The sequence below is a fragment of the Cherax quadricarinatus genome, chromosome 61 (genome assembly GCF_038502225.1).
Source record: "Cherax quadricarinatus isolate ZL_2023a chromosome 61, ASM3850222v1, whole genome shotgun sequence".
Lineage (NCBI taxonomy): Eukaryota > Metazoa > Arthropoda > Malacostraca > Decapoda > Parastacidae > Cherax > Cherax quadricarinatus.
The window spans coordinates 22,512,586-22,528,049 of NC_091352.1; positions in this window are offsets into that span (position 1 = coordinate 22,512,586).

Below are 15,464 nucleotides of genomic sequence, written 5' to 3' on the forward strand. Positions count from 1 at the left end.
CTCTCACTTTCTCCCCCTTTTTCAATTCTTTTCCCCTCCTTCTAGGCTCCCCTTCTCTCTCTCCCTATCTCTCACTCTCTCCCCCTTTTTCTTTTTCTCTTTCTCTAAAAAAAAAAAAAAAAAAAAAAAAAAAAAAAAAAAATGGTTGGGACTCGCAGGAATCAGGGATCAGATGACAATGGTACTGGTAGGGAGGAATGGATGGAGGAACAGTGGAAAAGGATAGAGCAAGAATGGGAGAGAAAATTAGGAGAGCTTTCTGAAAAAATGGCAAAAGAGCTCTCTGTGAAATGGGAAAAGAGGTTGGAGAAGGAGACGAAGAATTGGGAGGCACAAGTTGAAACTGCAGTAGCCAGGGTAAAGGTCCTAGAATTTGAGGTAAACAGGCTGAAGCAAGTCTCAGGGGTAGTGACCAGAGAAGACACACCATACGAAGATGAGAGGCTGAACAGGAAGGAAGGAGATATGAATTATGCTAAGGTCATATCAGCCTCCAAAGAAGGGCCAGGGAGTGGAAGGGAAGAGCAGATGGGTGCAGATGGAGAGGGAGATAGGTCGAATGCTGAGGCACAACCATGCTACCAAGAGCCACTGGAAAAATCAAGGGAGAAAATGACCACATACAGACAGGAACCAGAGTCACAGAGGGAGAGGCAATGGGAGAAGGAAAGGGCAAAATCAGTGATTATCCATGGGCTTCGTGAGAGAGAGGAAAGGACACACACTGAAAGACGGCAGGAAGAAAGAAAGGAGATTGAGAAAATCATCATGGAAATAGGGGGAGGAGACATGGATGAGACTGTAAATTTTCAGAGAATAGGGGGGTACTTGAAGGGGAGAAACAGACCGATCAAGCTGATTCTCAGGACAGAAACAGTGCGGAACAGGATCCTCCAAGAGGAACCACGGTTAAAAAGCTCGGAAGAGTACAAGAAGGTGTTCCTAGACAGAGACAGAACACAAACAGAGAGACGGCAGCTGAGGGAGTGGACAAAAAAGCGAAAGGAGCTAGGAAAGGAGACAAGGATGGAACCAGCAGAGGTCAGTCAGAGCAGAACAGAGCAGCAAGGGCAAGCACATACAACTATCCTCAGAACCCCACAACCTATCACACCATCCCAACACACAATACAATCCATACCCACAGCTTCCACCCAACCCCCAACCATAGAATCCCACAGTATGCTACCAGGTCTCCCACCCCCACAGGCCCCCAAACCACAGTGTTGGAAAGGAAACTGAAGGTATTGTACACAAACGCTGATGGAATAACAAACAAGTGGGAGGAGTGGCACGAAAGAGTCAAAGAGGCATTACCAGACATCATAGCGATCACAGAAACCAAGCTTACAGGTATGATAACAGATGCCATCTTTCCAGCGGGATACCAGATCCTGAGAAAAGACAGAAGGAACAGAGGGGGTGGAGGAGTGGCATTGCTGATCAAACACCGATGGAATTTTGATGAGCTGGAGAGAGGAGACAGCGGAGAAGAAAGTGATTACATAGCGGGAACGCTTCACTCTGGTGGTCCCAAGGTGATAATTGCAGTGATGTATAACCCACCACAGAACAGCAGGAGGCCAAGGCAAGAGTATGACGAGAGCAATAGAGCGATGGTTGACACACTGGCTGCAGTGGCGAGAAGAGCTCATGCATGCAGGGCAAAGCTCCTGATCATGGGCGACTTTAACCACAAGGAGATCGAATGGGAGAACTTGGAGCCACGTGGGGGCCAAGATACATGGAGGGCTAAGATGATGGAGGTGGTACTGGAAAACTTCATGTACCAACACGTAAAGGACACTACAAGAGAGAGGAGAGGATGAACCAGCAAGACTGGACTTAGTATTCACCTTGAGTAGTGCAGATATTGAGGACATCACATATGAAAGACCCCTTGGGGCCAGCGATCATGTGGTTTTGAGCTTCGAATACACAGTAGAGCTACAAGTGGAGGGGGAAGTAGGAAGGCCAGGACAAATGAAACCAAACTACAGGAAAGGGGACTACACAGGAATGAGGAACTTCCTGAATGAGGTTCAGTGGGACAGAGAACTGGCAGGGAAGCCAGTTGATGAGATGATGGAATATGTAGCAACAATGTGCAAGGAGGCTGAGGAGAGGTTTGTACCCAAGGGTAACAGGAATAATGGAAAAGCCAGGATGAGCCCATGGTTCACCCAAAGATGCAAGGAGGCAAAAACCAAGTGTGCTAGGGAATGGAAGAAATATGGAAGGCAAAGGACCCAGGAGAATAAGGAGAGCAGTCGTAGAGCCAGAAACGAATATGCACAGATAAGAAGGGAGGCCCAACGTCAATATGAAAACGACATAGCAGCAAAAGCCAAATCTGACCCGAAGCTGTTATACAGCCACATCAGGAAGAAAACAACCGTCAAGGACCAGGTCATCAGGCTAAGGAAGGAAGGAGGAGAGACAACAAGAAATGACCGTGAAGTATGTGAGGAACTCAACAAGAGATTCAAAGAAGTGTTCATAGAGGAGACAGAAGGGGCTCCAGAAAGACGGAGAGGTGGGGTACACCACCATGTGCTGGACACAGTACACACAACCGAGGAAGAAGTGAAGAGGCTTCTGAGTGAGCTAGATACCTCAAAGGCAATGGGGCCAGATAACATCTCTCCATGGGTCCTGAGAGAGGGAGTAGAGGCGCTATGTGTACCCCTAACAACAATATTCAATACATCTATCGAAACAGGGAGATTGCCTGAGGCATGGAAGACAGCAAATGTGGTCCCAATCTTTAAAAAAGGAGACAGACATCAAACACTAAACTACAGACCAGTGTCACTGACATGTATAGCATGCAAAATCATGGAAAAGATTGTCAGGAGAAGAATGGTGGAACATCTAGAAAGGAATGATCTCATCACCAGCAGCCAACATGGTTTCAGAGACGGGAAATCCTGTGTCACAAACCTACTGGAGTTCTATGACATGGTGACAGCAGTAAGACAAGAGAGAGAGGGGTGGGTGGATTGCATTTTCTTGGACTGCACGAAGGCGTTTGACACAATACCACACAAGAGATTAGTGCAAAAACTGGAGGACCAAGCAGGGATAACAGGGAAGGCACTGCAGTGGATCAGGGAATACTTGTCAGGAAGACAGCAGCGAGTAATGGTACGTGGCGAGGTGTCAGAGTGGGCACCTGTGACCAGCGGGGTCCCACAGGGGTCAGTCCTAGGACCAGTGCTGTTTCTGGTATTTGTGAACGACATGACGGAAGGAATAGACTCTGAAGTGTCCCTGTTTGCAGATGACGTGAAGTTGATGAGAAGAATTCACTCGATCGAAGACCAGGCAGAACTACAAAGGGATCTGGACAGGCTGCAGACCTGGTCCAGCAATTGGCTCCTGGACTTCAATCCCACCAAGTGCAAAGTCATGAGGATTGGGGAAGGGCAAAGAAGACCGCAGACGGAGTACAGTCTAGGGGGCCAGAGACTACAAACCTCACTCAAGGAAAAAGATCTTGGGGTGAGTATAACACCAGGCACATCTCCTGAAGCGCACATCAACCAAACAACCGCCGCAGCACATGGGCGCCTAGCAAACCTCAGAACAGCATTCCGACATCTTAATAAGGAATCGTTCAGGACCCTGTACACCGTGTACGTTAGGCCCATATTGGAGTATACGGCACCAGTTTGGAACCCACACCTAGCCAAGCACGTAAAGAAACTAGAGAAAGTGCAAAGGTTTGCAACAAGACTAGTCCCAGAGTTAAGAGGTATGTCCTATGAGGAGAGGTTAAGAGAAATCAATCTGACGACACTGGAGGACAGGAGAGATAGGGGGGACATGATAACGACTTACAAAATACTGAGAGGAATTGACAAGGTGGACAAAGACAGGATGTTCCAGAGACTGGACACAGCAACACGGGGACACAGTTGGAAGCTGAAGACACAGATGAATCAAAGGGATGTTAGGAAGTATTTCTTCAGCCACAGAGTAGTCAGGAAGTGGAATAGTTTGGGAAGCGATGTAGTGGAGGGAGGATCCATACATAGCTTTAAGCAGAGGTACGATAAAGCTCATGGTTCAGGGAGAGTGACCTAGTAGCGATCAGTGAAGAGGCGGGGCCAGGAGCTCGGACTCGACCCCCGCAACCTCAACTAGGTGAGTACACACACACACACACACACACACACACACACACACACACAGAAGATAAGATAAAGAAGATAAGATAAAGTGCTTAGAAGAGGAGCTAAAAAGCCTGAAACAGAATAGAGAGACAAATGACAGCACAGGAATGACATCAGGGACTTCTATACCAGTCACAGACGAGGGAGCTGTAAGGATTCAGGAAAAGACGAGTACAGGAAGGCCAATCGTGAAGCCTGCAGTCAATGCAGAGACTAACAGTCAACTACAGTGGTAGGGAACAGCGGAGCAGGGAAGACAGTCCACTGAGCACAGGGGCTGCAGCAAGGCAGGAACGTCTCGATGGAATGAGATAAAACACCTCAGAGGACGCAAAGAGAGACACAGTGGGTGGAGGAGAAGGAGAGGTCAATGTTTGTCTACGGGCTCCAAGGAGTTGAAGGGGAAACCTATGATGAAAGAATCCAGGGGGAGAAGAAAGCGATTGCACTAACATCCCACATCGTAAAAATCTTTGAAAGGGTCCTAAGAAGCAAGATCGCCACCAATCTAGATACCCATCAATTACACAACCCAGGACAACATTGGTTTAGAGCAGGTCGCTCCTGTCTGTCCCAACTACTGGATCACTGCGACAAGGTCCTAAATGCACTATAGAACAAACAGAATGCAGATTTAATATACTCAGACTTTGCAAAAGCCTTTGACAAGTGTGACCATGGCGTAATAGCGCACAAAATGTGTGATAAAGGAATAACAGGAAAAGTTGGTAGATGGATCTATAATTTCCTCACAAACAGAACACAAAGAGCAGTAGTCAACAGAGTAAAGTCTGAGGTGGCTACGGTGAAAAGCTCTGTTCCACAAGGCACAGTACTCGCTCCCATCTTGTTTCTCATCCTCATATCTGACATAGACAAGGATGTCAGCCACAGCACCGTGTCTTCCTTTGCAGATGACACCCGAATCTGCATGACAGTGTCTTCCATTGCAGACGCTGTAAGGCTCCAGACAGACATCAACCAAATCTTTCAATGGGCTACAGAAAACAATATGAAGTTCAATAATGAGAAATTTCAATTGCTCCGATATGGTAAACATGAAGAAATTAAAACTTCATCAGAGTACAAAACAAATTCCTTCCACAAAATAAAGCAAAAACCCAACGTCAAAGACCTGGGAGGGATCATGTCGGAGGATCTCACCTTCAAGGACCATAACATTGTATCAATCGCATCCCCTAGAAAAATAACAGGATGGATAATGAGAACCTTCAAAACTAGGGATGACAAACCCATGACACTCTTCAGATCGCTTATTCTATCTAGGCTGGAATATTGCTGCACACTAACAGCACCTTTCAAGGCAGGTGAAATTGCTGACCTTGAAAATGTACAGAGAACCTTCACAGCGCACATAAAGGAAATAAAACAGCTCAGTTACTGGAAGCGCTTGAAGTTTCTGAACCTGTACTCCCTGGAACACAGGCGGGAGAGATACATGATTATATACACCTGGAAAATCCTAGAGGGACTAGTACCGAACTTGCACACGAAAATCACTCACAACGAAGGGAAAAGACTCGGCAGATGATGCAACATCCCCCCAATGAAGAGGAGGGCTGTCACTAGCACGTTAAGAGACAATACAATAAGTGTCAGGGGTCCGAGACTGTTCAACTGCCTTCCAGCACACATAAGGGGGATTACCAATAGACCCCTGGCTGTCTTCAAGCAGGCACTGGACAAGCGCCTAAAGTCGGTACCTGACCAGCCGGGCTGTGGCTCGTACGTTGGATTGCGTGCAGCCAGCAGTAACAGCCTGGTTGATCAGGCCCTGATCCACCAGGAGGCCTGGTCACAGACCGGGTCCCGGGGGCGTTGACCCCAGAACTCTCTCCAGGTAAACTCGAGGAAAATAGGAGAGGGAGACGTGACCCAGGTGGCAAATTTTTGGAGAATTGGGTGGTTTGCACACAGAAGTCTGTCAAAGTAGTCTTCAAGGCAGAATCAGCTCGAACCAGGGTCCTGCAGGAGAAAGCACGACTGAGGGACAATTCAGAGTACCAGAGCTTGTACCTCGATCCCGACAGAACACAGGAGGAAAGGACGAGACAAAGAGAGGGTACAATAACGAAAGGAGGAACGGGAGGTATCTATGAGGACGAGTAGAAACCAGACTCAGGTGGAAGGACAAATACACCCTACAGAGACACCCACAGAATGACTCCAACAACAACAACCCCGAAGCAACTGAACAACCTCAACCAAAACCTGCACACTGTTCCCTCTGCTCCCACCCACCCACCACAAGCCCCACCTCTACAGGAGCCCTTTTTGGGCACTTTGCCCCCCACCACAAACCCCACCCACACTGTGAAAACCCCAATGCAGCTGAACAATCTCAACTAACACCCACACACTGTTCCCTCTGCCCCCACCCCCACATCACAAACCCCATTGCCACAGCAGCTCCCTATGGTCACTGTGCCCTCACCCCCCACCACAAATCCCACCCACACCACAAACCCCCATTACCCCCCAGGGCTCCCAACCCCCAACTCCAATATTCTCCCAGGTGCACCATGACAGACATGAAGCTGATGGTGTGGTACACAAATGCAGATGGAATAGCAAATAAATACGAGGAATGGCACTAAACAATCAACGAGATGTCCCCGGACATCATAGCAGTCACAGAAACAAAACTCACTGAGACAATAACAGATGCAGTCTTCCCACTGGGATATCAGATCCTGAGGAAAGATAGGAGCAGAAGGGGGGGAGGGGTTGCACTACTCATAAAAAACCGATGGAGTTTCGAGGAAATGGAGGGCATTGACGAGACTGGAGAAAGGGACTACATAGCAGGCACAATTCAATCTGGGGAACATAAGGTAGTCATTGCTGTGATGTATAACCCACCACAGAACTGCAGGAGGCCAAGAGAGGAATATGATGAGAACAACAGAGCGATGGTGGAAACAGTGGCTGAGGTGGCACGAAGAGCTCAAACGTGCAGAGCAAAGTTACTGGTTATGGGTGATTTCAACCACAGGGAGATCGATTGGGAAAACCTGGTGCCTCATGGGGGCCCCAAAACACGGAGAGCCAAGATGATGGGTGTGGTACTGGAAAACCTCATGCATCAACACATCAGGGACACTATCAGAGAGCGAGGGGAGGATGAACCAGCAAGACTGGACATTGTGTTCACCCTGAGTAGCTCAGACATTGATGACATCACATATGAGAGGCCCCTCGGAGCTAGTGACCACGTATTCCTGAGTTTTGATTACATAGTAGAGTTACAGGTGGAGTTTTGATTACATAGTAGAGTTACAGGAGTCGAATGGGAAAAGCCAAACTATAAGAGGGAGGACTACAAAGGTATGAGGAACTTCCTGTGGGAGGTGCAGTGGGAAAGAGAAATGGTAGAAAAGACAGTAAACGAAATGATGGAGTATGTAACAACAAAATGCAAGGAGGCAGAGGAAAGGTTTGTTCTCAAGGGCAACAGAAACAACGGGAAGACCAAAGCGAGTCCTTGGTTTACCCAAAGGTGCAGGGAGGCAAAAACTAAGCGCATTAGAGAATGGAAGAGGTATAGAAGGCAAAGGGCCCAGGAAAACAAGGAGATCAGTCGAAGAGCCAGAAACGAATATGCACAGATAAGGAGGGAGGCCCAGCGACAGTACAAAAGTGACATAGCATCGAAAGCCAAGTCTGACCCAAAACTGCTGTTTAGCCACATTAGGAGAAAGGCGACGGTCAAAGACCAGGTGATCAGGCTGAGGAAAGAAGGCGAGGAACTCACAAGAAACGATCAAGAGGTATGCGAGGAGCTCAACAGGAGATTTAAGGAAATATTCACAGTGGAGACAGGAAGGACTCTAGGAAGACAGAACAGAGGGGGACACCAACAGCGAATAGACCAACAGGTGCTGGACGATATGCATACAACTGAGGAGGAGGTGAAGAAGCTGCTAAGCGGCCTTGATACCTCAAAGGCAATGGGACCGGACAACATCTCCCGGTGGGTCCTCAGGGAGGGAGCAGATATATGGTGTGTGCCATTAACCACAATCTTCAAAACATCCCTTGAAACTGGGCAACTACCTGAGGTATGGAAGACAGCAAATGTAGTTCCATTTTTTAAAAATGGAGACAAAAGAGACACTAAATTACAGACCAGTGTCACTGACCTGTATAGAATGCAAAGTCATGGAGAAGATTATCAAGAGCACCTGGAACGAAACAAGATTATAAACGACAACCAGCACGGATTCATGGAAGGTAAATCCTGTGTCACAAACCTTCTGGAGTTCTATGACAAAGTTATAGAAGTGTGACATGAGAGAGAGGGGTGGGTTGATTGCATTTTCTTGGACTGCAAGAAGGCCTTCGACACAGTTCCTCACAAGCGACTAGTGTAGAAACTAGAGGATCAGGTGCTTATAACAGGAAGGGCACTGCAATGGATCAGAGAATATCTGACAGGGAGGCAACCACGAGTCATGGTATGGGATGAGGAATCACAGTGGGCACCTGTGACAAGCGGGGTCCCACAGGGGTCGGTCCTAAGACCAGTGCTATTTTTGGTATATGTGAATGACATGATGGAAAGGATAGACTCAGAGGTGTCCCTGTTCGCAGATGATGTGAAGTTAATGAGGAGAATTAAATCGGACGAGGACCAGGCAGGACTTCAAAGAGACCTGGAGAGGCTGGACACCTGGTCCAGCAACTGGCTTCTTGAATTCAACCCTGCCAATTGCAAAGTCATGAAGATCGGAGAAGGGCAAAGAAGACCGCAGACAGAGTATAAACTAGGTGGCCAAGGACTGCAAACTTCACTCAAGGAGAAAGATATTGGGGTGACCATAACACCGAGCATGTCTCCGGAGGCACACATCAACCAGATAACTGCTGCAGCATACGGGCGCCTGGGAAACTTGAGAATAGCATTCCGATACCTTAGTAGGAATCATTCAAGACACTGTACACTGTGTACATCAGACCCATACTGGAGTATGCAGTACCAGTTTGGAACCCACGCCTGGTCAAACACGTCAAGAAATTAGAGAAAGTGCAAAGGTTTGTAACAAGGCTAGTTCTGGAGCTCAAGGGTATGTCCTACGAAGAAAGGTTGAGGGAAATCGTAATGACGGCATTGGAGGACAGGCAGGCCAGGCAGGCCAGGCAGGCCAGGGAAGATATGATAACATACAAAATACTGCGTGGTATAGATAAGGTAGACAGAGACAGGTTGTTCCAGAGACGGGACACAGAAACAACGGGTCACAATTGGAAGCTGAAGACTCAGACGAGTCAGAGGGATGTTAGGAAGTATTTCTTCAGTCATAGAGTCGTCAGGAAGTGGAATAGCCTAACAGGTGATGTAGTGGAGGCAGGAACCATACGTAGCTTTAAGACGTGGTATGACAAAGCTCTGGAAGCAGGGAGAGAGAGGACCTAGTAGCGATCAGTGAAGAGACGGGGCCAGGAGCTGAGTTTCGACCCCTGCAACCACAATTAGGTGAGGACAATTAAGTGAGTACACACACACACACAAAGCTCATGGAGCATGGAGAGGACCTAGTAGCAATCAGTGAAGAGGCGGGGCCAGGAGCTATTACTCGACCCCTGCAACCACAAACAGGTGAGTACACACACACACACACACACACACACACACACACACACACACACACAATGAAAGAAAATAGGACGAGAAAAATTGAATGAAGGTATCATGAAAGCAATAGGTGAGGGCAACATGACCCAGATAACAAATTTTTGGAGAACTGGGTGGTTTGCAAGTGGAAGGAAACGGCCTGTCAAGTAATTTTCAAGGCAGAATCAGCTCGAACCAGGATCCTGCAGGAGAAAGCATAACTGAGGGATAAACCAGAGTACCAGAGAGTGTACCTCGATCGAGACAGAACACAAGAAGAAAGGATGATACTGAAAGAGAGGGTACAAAGATGATAGGAAGAACGAGAGGCAATGAAGATGAGCAGATGAACCCAGACCCAGGTGGAAGGGCAAACACCCTCCAGAAACACCCGCAGAAGGACTCCAACTACGAACAACCTAAACTGAAGTCCACACACTGTTCCCTCTGTCCCCACCCCCACATCACAAACCCCACCCATATACCAGCTCCCTATTAGTGCTCTGCCTCCACCCCCTCACAAACCCCACCCACACTGCAACCCCCCATAGGCCCCACCAGAGCTCCTGCTCCCCCAATCCCAATATTTCCCAGGACCACAGTGATAGGAAAGAAGCTGAAGGTTTGGTACATGAATTCAGGTGAAATAACGAATAAATATGATGAGTGGTATGAAAGAATCAGTGAGAAGTCTCCAAACATCACAGCAGTCACAGAAATGAAACTCATTGTGACAATAATAGACGCAATCTTCCCACCGGGATATCAGATCTTGAAGAAAGACAGAAGGAGCAGAGGGGGAGAAGGGGTTGCACTGCTCATAAAAAACTGTTGGGGATTTGAGGAAATGGAAGGCATGGGCGAGATTGGAGAAAGGGATTACATAGTAGGTACAATTCAGTCTGGGAAACATAACGTAGTCATTGAAGTGATGTATAACCCACCACAAAACTGCACGAGGTGAAGAGAGGAATAGGAAGAGAACAACAGAGCAATGGTGGACACACTGGCTGAGGTGGCAAAGTTACTGGTTATGGACAATTTCAATCACAGGGAGATCCAGTGGGAAAACCTGGAGCCACATTGGGGTCCAGAAACACGGAGAGCCAAGATGATGGATGTGGGACACTACCAGAGAGAGAGGGGAGGATGAACCAGCAAGACTGGACCTTGTGTTCACCCTGAGCAGTTCAGACATTGAGGACATCACATATGAGAGGCCCCTTGGAGCTAGTGATCATGTAGTTCTGATCTTTTTATACATATTAGAGTTGTAAGTGGAGAGAGTAGCAGGAGTTGAATGGGAAAAGCTATAAAAACTATAAAAGGAACACTACACAGGTATGAGGAACTTCCTACAGGAGGTTCAGTGGGACAGAGAATTGGTAGGAAAATCAGTAAACAAAATGATGGAAGACGTAACAAGAAAATGCAAGGAGGCAGAGGAAAGGTTTGTTCCCAAAAGCAACTGAAATAATGGGAAGACCAAAGCGAGTCCTTGGTTTACCCGAAAGTGTAGAGAGGCAAAATCTAAGTGCACTAGAGAATGGAAAAAGTGCAGAAGGCATAGGACCCAGAAAAATAAGGAGATTAGTCAAAGAGCCAGAAACGAGTATGCATAGATAAGGAGGAGAGGCCCAGCAACAGTACGAAAACGATATAGCATCGAAAGTCAAGTCTGACCCGAAACTGCTGTATAGCCACATTAGGTAGAAGACAAAAGTCAAAGGCCAGGTGATCAGGCTGAGGAAAGAAGGTGGGAAACTCACATGAAACAATCAAAAGGTATGTGAGGAGCTCAACACGAGATTTAAGGAAATATTTACAGTGGAGACAGGAAGGACTCTGGGAAGACGGAGCAGGGGGGACACCAACAAGGAATATACCAACAAGTGTTGGATGACATACACACAACTGAGGAAGAGGTGAAGAAGTTGCTAAGTGACCTTGATACCCAAATGGGACCGGACATCTCCCCGTGGGTCCTTAGAGAAAGACAGAAATGATATGTGTGCCACTAACCACAATATTCAACACATCCCTTGAAACTGGGCAACTACCTGAGGTATGGAAGACAGCAAATGTAGTTCCCACTTTTGTAAAAAAAAGAGACAGAAAAGAGGCACTAATCTATAGACCAGTATCACTGACGTACATAGTATGCAAAGTCATGGAGAAGATTATCAGCAGGAGAGTGGTGGAGCACCTGGAACAGAATGAGATTATAAACGACAACCAGCATGGATTTATGGAAGGCAAATCCTGTGTCACAAACCTTTTGGAGTTTTATGACAAAGTAACAGAAGTACGACATGAGAGAGAGAGGGTGGGTTGATTGCATTTTCTTGGACTGCAAGAAGGCCTTTGACACAGTTCCTCACAAGAGGTTAGTGCAGAAGCTAGAGGATCATGCACTTATAACAGGAAGGGCACTGCAGTGGATCAGAATACCTGACAGGAAGGCAACAATAAGTCATGGTGCATGATGAGGTATCACAGTGGGCACCTGTGATGAGTGGGATCCCACAGTGGTCGGTCCTAGGACCAGTGCTATTTTTGGTATATGTGAATGACATGATGGAAAGGATAGTCTCAGAAGTGTCCCTGTTCGCAGATGATGTGAAGTTAATGAAGAGGATGAAATCAGATGAGGATCAGGCAGGACCTGAAAGAGACCTGGACAGGCAGGACGTCTCCGGAAGCAAACATCAGCCAGAAAACTGCTGCAGCACATGGGCGCCTGGCAAACCTGAGAATAGCGTTCCGATACCTTAGTAAGGAATCGTTCAAGACACTGCACACCGTGTACGACAGGCCCATACTGGAGTATGCAGCACCAGTTTGGAACCCACACCAGGTCAAGCACGTCAAAAAATTAGAGAAAGTGCAAAGGTTTGCTACAAGATTTGCTCCAGAGCTTATGGGGATGCCCTACGAAGAAAGGTTAAGGGAAATTGGCATGACGACACTGCAGGACAGGAGAGTTAGTGCAGACATAATAACGACATACAAAATACTTCGTGGAATAGATAAGGTGGACAGAAGCAGGATGTTCCAGAGAGGGAACAGAGAAAGAAACAAGGGGTCACACTTGGAAGCTGAAGACCAAGATGAGTCACAGGGATGTTAGGAAGTATTTCTTCAGTCATAGAGTAGTCAGAAAGTGGAATAGTCTAGCAAGTGATGTAGTGGAGGCAGGAACCATACACAGCTTTAAGACGAGGTATGATAAAGCTCATTGAGCAGGGAGAGAGAGGACCTAGTAGCGATCGGCGAAGAGACGGGGACAGGAGCTGAGTCTCGATGCCTGCAACCACAATTAGGTGAGTACACACACACACCTCTGACTCGTTCATACAACTCCTCCCACTTATTCGTTATTCCACCAGCGTTGGTGTACCGTACTTTCAGTTTCCTCTCCACCACTGTGTTCTGGTATGATAAAGCTCACGGTTCAGGGAGAGTGACCTAGTAGCGACCAGTGAAGAGGCAGAGCCAGGAGCTGGGACTCGACCCCTGCAACCACAACTAGGTGACTGCAACTAGGTGAGTACCACAACATCTAACCCATAAAAAGTGGTGTTTCAGGAGGGAAGTCGAGGGCTCAGGTAATCAGAGAAAAATGATTCTGGTAAGTTGGAATGGATGGAAGAGCAGTGTAGAAGGATGTAACAAGAGTGGGAGAGCAAACTAGGCGAGTTTTCTCCGAAAATGGAGAAGAGGATGGAGATAGAAATGAAGAAAAAGGGGTCACAACCTGAAGCTGCAGAAGCCACGATACGGGCCCTAGAATATGAGGTAAATAGGTTGAAGAGAATTACAGGGTTATTGCTCAGAGGAGACACAGTGTCTGAAGCAGGTATACCGCTACTGAATGATGAGCCCAACGAGAAGGAAGGAGACATGACTTACGTTAAGGCCCTATCCGTCCCCCAAGCAAGTCCGAGGAATGTAGGGGGAGAGCAGTTGGGAGCAGGAATAGTAGTAAGAGATGGGGTAGAGTGTGGAGAGTGGGACAGGCCCTTTGCAGAGGCACAACCATGCCACCAAGAGTTACAGGAAGAAATAAGGGAGACAACGGCCATGTATAAATGGGAACCAGTGACACAGAAGGAAAGGCAATGGGAGAAGGAAAGGGAAAAGTCAGTGTTTATTCATAAGCTTGAGGAGAGTGAGGGGAGATCACACAATGAAAGATGGCAGGAAGAAATTTTCAGAAAGCAGGGGGGTACTTGAAGGGGAGAAATAGGCTGGTCAAGCTGATTTTCAAGACAGAAACAGAGCGAAACAGGATACTACAAGAGAAACCACAGCTGAAGAAATCGTCAACACAAAAGAGGGTGTTCCTAGACTGAGATAGAACAAGAACTAAACGACATCAGCTGATGGAGAGGACACAGAAGCAAAAGGGGCTAGGAAGAGAGACAAGGACAGATTTAGCAGAGGATAACCAGAGCAGATTAGAGCAACAAGTGCAAGCACACACAGAACCACCTCCAGAACCCTGCAACCAAACACACTATGGCAACATGAACCACACTCATAGCACCCACCCCACACTATCCTCAAGAATCCCATAGAACACCGACAGGTCTCCACCCTCACAGACCCCTCAGAACACAGTGATGGAGGGGAAACTGAAAGTATGGTACATAATCGCTGGTGGAATAACGAATATGTGGGAGGAGTTGCATGAACGAGTCAAAGAGGCATCATCAGACATCATACCTCTCACAAAAACCAAGCTCACAGGAATGATAACAGGTGTCATCTTTCCATCAGGATATCAGATCCTGAGGAAAGACAGGGGGAACAGAGGGGGTGGAGGAATAGCATTACTCATCAAAAACTGATGGGATTTTGATGAGCTGGAGAGAGGAGAGAGAGAAGAGCGAGACAAAATATGAACAGTTCAGTCTGGATGTCCCAGGGTGGTAATTGCAATGATGTATAACCCTCCACAGAACAGCAGGAGGCCTGGAGTTTACCTGGAGTTTAGGTTAGGTTAGGTTAAAGCTGCTGATTATGGATAACAACAATCACAAGGAATTTTACTGGGAGAACCTGGAGCCACATGAGGGCCCAGAAACATGGAGGTGATACTGGAAAACCTCTCATACCAACACGTAAGGGGCACTACCATAGAGAGAGGAGAGGATGAGCCAGCAAGACTGGACTTAGTACTCACCTTGAGTAGTGCAAATATTGAGGTCATCACATATGAAAGACCCCTCGGGGAGAGTGATCATGTGGTTCTGAGATTCGAATACATAGTAGAGTTACAAGTGGAGAGGGAAGCAGGAAGGGCAGGATGAATGAAGCCAAACTACAAGAGAGGGGACTATACAGGCATGAGGAATTTCCTGCACAGGGTTCAGTGGGACTGAGAACTAGCAGGGTAGTCAGTAAACGAGATGATGGAATATGAGACAACAATATGCAAGGAAGCTGAGGAGAGGTTTGTACCCAAGGGTAACAGAAATAACGAGAAAGCCAGGATAAGCCCTTGGCTCACCCGAAGGTGTAGAGAGGCCAAAACCAAGTGTTCTAGACAATGGAAGAAGTATAGAAAGCAAAGGACCCAGGAGAATAAGGAGAGCAGTCGTAGAGCCAGAAATGAGTATGCACAGGTAAGAAGGGAGGCCTAACGA